The sequence below is a fragment of the Oncorhynchus tshawytscha genome, linkage group LG21, assembly GCF_018296145.1.
Source record: "Oncorhynchus tshawytscha isolate Ot180627B linkage group LG21, Otsh_v2.0, whole genome shotgun sequence".
Taxonomy (NCBI): Eukaryota; Metazoa; Chordata; class Actinopteri; order Salmoniformes; family Salmonidae; genus Oncorhynchus; species Oncorhynchus tshawytscha.
The window spans coordinates 52,407-58,776 of record NC_056449.1 but is presented as its reverse complement, the minus strand read 5'-3'; positions in this window follow the sequence as shown (position 1 = coordinate 58,776).

Genomic DNA, 6,370 nt, shown 5'->3' with positions numbered 1-6,370 from the left:
GTGCACATGGGAAATGGGAAACTGGGAAGCGCTAAGTCGAACATGACAGTGTTCAAATGCTTTTGAAGTTGGAACAATTCTTCAACCAATAACATTTTATCTAGCTTGATAAGCTAGGTAACGTTGCTAATAATAAAGTAAACTAACATTGAAAATATGGTCTAACTAGTGTTACAGGTTTTGGTTTTCCATTTACAGTATGTTTTGAGGTTGGCACCGTATAACACAGGAGCATGTATGGCACACCAATTGGTTACCATCTCGTTAGTGGGAAGGTGTTTCACCTGTGCTGGCCCAGGTGCTATTTAAGAGTGTCTGGCCCAGTGTTCCAGTTGTCTTGAGAGATGTGGAGGGTCAAAACCTTTATTTGTCTCTCCCTATTTATTTGTCTCTCTCATTCCTTTGATCTTCCCTGTTTTAGTGTTGCTCAACTTTCTGGTTTGCTTCCTGTCTTTAAGTTTGGTGTGGGTTTTTCTTTTGTTTTTCTCTTCTTGGGGAGATTTAGTGGGAGCTCATGGTGGCTGTCATGCTCTAGACCTCACGGTATAATTAACTTGACAATGGAGACTGAAGTAATATTACTTTTAGATTCATATCCTAAGCATGGTAAGAACTAACATTGTGTACACATCAAACTGCAAGACCGCTCATTTACATATCCCCTTGACCTTCAACCTTGAGTAACACCGATTGACTGTTAAACACAAGAGTTATGGACTATCATTAAAGGTATATAGCTCCATATACTACATCGCACTCTCAGCTTACAATTAAACAACTTTTTAACAATACTTTTTTGTTGTTGACATGAATATAGTCTTGTTAAAACTGCTGTAGTGCTCTAGTTTCACTTACAATACCAGGCTTTACTTTTGACTCAAACACTGCCTGCTCTGGTATACTGACTGGTGTGTGTCTCTACGAAAGAGGGTACTGGTGCTTTGTCATTTGTCATGTTCCATCAGTGTTCATTTGTGTCGTCTCTTCAACCTCCTGGTCTGAATCAGAATCAGTGATTTGTGACATCTCTTTTTTTTTGTCCCTGTACCTGGCTGTTCTGTCAGGTCTGAGATGCTCTCTGTTTCTGCGGTAGCGAGCTCCTGCAGGTGTGATGATATCATAGGATCTTGGTTCATCTCTGATTCTCAACACTGTTGCTGGCTGCCATTCTTTCGCCATCTCCATGCACACTTTTCCCCTCCCGGAACAAAGTGGTGATGTTGTTTTGTCATAGCTTGTCTTCTGCTGCAGCTGTCTGTTTTTAAAGCCATGACTCCCCATCATTTTTGGGAGTCACTGGCTGAAGGGCTACTTTAGGTAGGTTGGAGTGTAGGACACGTCCAATGAGTAGCTGAGGTGGGGAGTACTGCAGACTCGTGAAAGGTGTGTTTTGCAGGTTCAGGAGAGCTGCGTGAGGGTCAATACCTGTCTATTCTGTCGACTTCAGCATGTTTTTCACTGACTGAATGGTCCACTCAGACATTCCATTTGACTGGTGAAACCCTGGACTAGAATGAATGATTTTGAAACCCCACTCTTTTGCAAACTGGGCCATTTCAGCACTTGCAAATGATACATGATCTGCAGTCAGTTCAGTTGCAATACCATGTCAAGCAAACACGGCTTTAAACTTTGCTATGACAGTACCTGATCCGGCAGCCTGAGCACCTCTGAATTTTTGGAGTAGAAGTCCACTATCAGAAGGAATGAGTGTCCTTGGAACTCAAAGATATCAGCAGTGATTTGTTTTTTTTGCCATGGAGAGTCAAGCACTGTGTGGTAGGATTGATTCCTTTAGGTTGTTGGGCAGTTTTTAGTTTTTACCAATTTTATTTGTCACATGCACCGAATATAACAGTGTGCTCGGGAATATAACAGGGGTGTGCTCGGTACCCTTTTCCTGTAGTCCACAATCATCTCCTTTGTCTGGATCATGTTGAGGGAGAGGTTGTTATCCTTGCATCACACGGCCAGGTCTCTGACCTCCTCCCTATAGGCTGTCTCATCGTTGTCAGTGATCAGGCCTACCACTGTTGTGTCATCTGCAAACTTAATGATGGTGTTGGAGTCGTGCCTGGCCGTACAGTCATGAGTGAACAGAGAGTACTGGAGGGGACTGAGCACGCACCGCTGAGGGGCCCCGTGTTGAGGATCAGCGTGGCAGATGTGTTGTTACCTACCGTTACCACCTGGGGGTGAGAGCTCTGGCATGCGCTGATGTGCAATGTGGAGCCTATTAAGTATCATCTCTAAAGTCTTTGGTAATGTTTGTTTACCATGAGTAGTCAATCTTCCATGTAAAGAGTCTCTGATGTCCCAGTAGGGTTGCGCTTTCAGTGGTGCACTTTTCTTCCTGTCTGGCCATCCATCTCTGTGCATCTCATAGTCTACATCTGTGACTGCTCCCAGCTGTTGCGTAACAGCACCCTCCAGTGGTTGATGTGCGGAGACTGCGTGAATTACTTTCTCAACACTGAGGTTACACTTTGTGTGGCATTCTGGGAAAGAGCCCTGATTGGCGTGTCTGCTATCAACATGTCTTTACCTGGGGTGTAGATGATGTGAATGTTATATTTCTGTATTTGAAGCAGCATCCTTTGAAGACGGGCATGCACCTTTCCAATACTTGGTGATTATAGTCTTGTGGTTTGTGGTCAGATTGAACTCTGACCGGGACACCATAAACATACTGGTGGAACCTCTTCAGTGCGAACACGATTGCCAGGAGTTATTTTTCTGTGGCCATAGTTTTGTTCTGCCCCAGACAAAGCTCTGGATGCAAGGGCTATAGGCTGTTGACCTTGCATCAGAGCAGAGTAGGTTAGAGCCTGTAAGTATTTCAATGTAAGGTCTACACCTGTTGTATTCGGAGCACGTGACAAATAAACTTTGATTTGATCCATCTTTGGATGCATCAGCTTGTATTTCAATCTCTTCCTGTGGATTGAAGAATTTCTGCTCTTGAATTTCCAATGTTTCTTTCAGCCTGTCAAACACAGCATATGGGATTTTCCTTCATCCATGAACAATAGGAGGGATTTTGGATCAATGTGGATGTGTTGCTGGCCTGGAAACTCAAACCTTTAAACACAGATGCATAGCGCTTGAGTAGCTCTTTCTCGGAGTATGGCATGTACTGTCACAAATTTTCTGATGAGGTCAAGCTGCACACAGGCCTCTGCCTAGTAGTGGTGTGTCAAATGCATCTGTAACATAGAACTGTGGATGGGCTTGTTTGTGCTGCACTTGCAATGCCTTTGGTTTAATGTTTGTACTCATAGTCTGTGGAGGCACTGTGTCTCTTTCACTTTGAATTGCTTGGGCAATTTGTCTGCTATTGCTTGTGGACGCACATAGGCTTCAGCTCCTGTGTCTAACTTAGTTCACCGTCTGTCGGTGGGTTAGCTTGGGTTAAATCTGAAATGGAGAGTAGTTTCTCACTTAGTTCACTGTCTGTGACGCAAAACACAATTTTGTCCCTGAGCATTAGATCCTCAGTGTCTTTGAACTCACAGCTGCGTGCTCTCGGTCTCAGTTCGGTTATAAACTTGTCAATACCTGCCTGTTCATTGAACTTGTGTGCCCAAAACTGATGTCTCTGGAACACAGTATTCCTATGTGGTACACAGTAGTTTTCAAATGCTTTCATCACCTCGGGCCAGTTTCTTGTTTTCCGGGTCAGCATATGTGATCTCCAGCCGTTATTTTTAAATTTAATTTTACCTTTATTTAACCAGGCAAGTCAGTTAAGAACAAATTCTTATTTTCAATGACAGCCTAGGAACAGTGGGTTAACTGCCTGTTCAGGGGCAGAATGACAGATTTGTACCTTGTCAGCTCGGGGGTTTTGAACCAGAGCTTTTGAACTTGCAACCTTATAACAACAGAGATGGTGGTGTAAATGACTGCATTGCTGCTAATCCCAAGCTTGATAGATAACTATCAAGTATGTTGTTTCACTCACTTTAGCCTGCTAACTAGCTACTCTTCTTATTAGCCTACTGGTGAAGTCTACGTTCTCACGCATACAACTAGCACTGTAATCTTTTCCTCTTTTTTTTTGTTTAACCTTGTGCCACTTCTGACACCATGTATTGCTCTAGACCTCACGGTAGAATTAACTTGACAACGGAGACTGAAGTACTATTACTTTTAGCTTGTATATCTGAAGCCTGGTAAGATCTAACACCGTGCATGAAGGGATGCATCAAACTGCAAGACCGCTCATTTACATATTCACTGACCTTCACCCTCGAGTGATTCTGATTGGCTGTTAAGCACAAGGGAGTTGTGGACTATCATTAAGTGTATAGCTCCATACACTACAGTGGGTATCTCTTAGGTCTTTCAGAACTCCTCCTCATTAAACCCCACCTGTTTCATTTTGGCTGTTGTCAGTGACTCTTTTAGTTACCCCTTCCCTTTGAGCAAAATTACTTAGTCTTCTTGCTGGGAAACGTAACATTAGCTACATTATCCATCTTGATAAGGTTGTAGTTGTCAAACTGTTAACTTTTGGTTGAAAAGATAAAAGGTCAGTGGTGAAAAGTTGCAGCTCAGGCGCCACATTTTTTTTAATGCAGTTTCCCAATTGTAATTACGACTTGGAGGGTTATTCAAGTGCAACTTCCCCGTCGGAACTAGGAATTGACTATAATAGCACGTGAATGCGGCATTAGGTAGCTAATAAATGTAACGTTTTACCCATCAGTGGACGCTGACAGCCAGCGATAGCCAGTATCATTAATATGTTTATGTTATCTGCCAATATTTTGTTTGATGTAGCTAGCCAGCTAATGTTGATAATGTCAAAAGGAAGTCTTATTTCTGACAGAATAACCAGAGTTTCTTAACCACACCACACTACTGCCTTTGGAATAACCATTGTGCGGCGAGAAGATTCATCATAGCTTCCAGTATCCTTAAAAAAAACACCCAGAGAGGATGGACTCTATCAAATGATTAGTTATAATAGAATTTCTGTGCTCTCGTTGGCCCACCAGAGCAGATGTCATATACAATTATAGCCTCTGAGATCAACAGCGGATTCTGGTACCGATACTACACTGAACAAAAATATAAACACAACGTGCAACAATTTCAAAGATTTTACTGACTTAGTTCATATAAGGAAATCAGTCAATTGAAATAAATTCATTAGGACCTAAGCTACAGATTTCACATGACTGGGAATACAGATATGCATCTGTTGGTCACTGATACCAACAAAAAAAAAGGTAAGGGTGTGGATCAGAAAACCATTCATTATCTGGTGTGACAACCACAATCCAGAGCATCCCAAACATGCTCAATGGGTGACAGGTCTGGTGAGTATGCAGGCCTTGGAAGAACTGGGACATTTTCTGCTTCCAGGAATTGTGTACAGATCCTTGCGACATGGGAATGTGTATTATCATGCAAAAACGAGGTGATGGTGGCAGATGAATGGTACGACAATGGGGCCTCAGGAACTTGTCAAGGTATCTCTGTGCATTCAAATTTCCATTGATAAAATGCAATTGTGTTCGTCGTCCGTAGCCTATACCTGCCCATACCATGACCCCACCAACACCATGGGGCATTCTGTTCACAACGTTAACATCAGCAAACCGCTCACCCAAACGGTGCCATACGTCTGCCCTCTGCCCAGTACAGTTGGAACTGGGATTCAACTATGAAGAGCACACTTCTCCAGTGTGTCAGTGGTGAACATTATCCCACTGATGTTGGTTACGACGCAGAACTGCAGTCAGGTCAAGACCCTGGTGAAGATGATGAGCACGCAGATGAGCTTTCCTGAGACGGTTTCTGACAGTTTGTACAGATATGATTTGGTTGGACAAACGCAACGTTTTATCAGCTGTCCGGATGGCTGGGTCTCAGATGATCCTGCAGGTGATGAAGCCGGATGTGGATGTCCTGTGCTGGCGTGGTTACACGAGGTCTGCTGGGATTCCTAGGAGTGCATTCTGATGAACATCATCAAAGGTAAGCGAATATTTATAATGCTATTTCTGACTAATGTTGACTACACAATCGTTTTGGCTGCTTTGTTGTCTGAACGCTGTACTCAGATTATTGCATAGTTTGCTTTTAATGTAATTTAAAAAAAAAAAAATTTATGTGACACAGCGGTTGCATTAAGGAGAAGTATATCTCTAATTCCATGTATAACACTTGTATTTTCATCAACATTTATGATGAGTATTTCTGTGAGTTGATGTGGCTCTCTGCACAATCACCACATGTTTTAGAACTACTGAACGTAACTCGCCAATGTAAAATGAGATTTTTTGATATAAATATGCACTTTATCGAACAAAACATACATATATTGTGTAACATGAAGTCGTATCTGATGAAGATCATC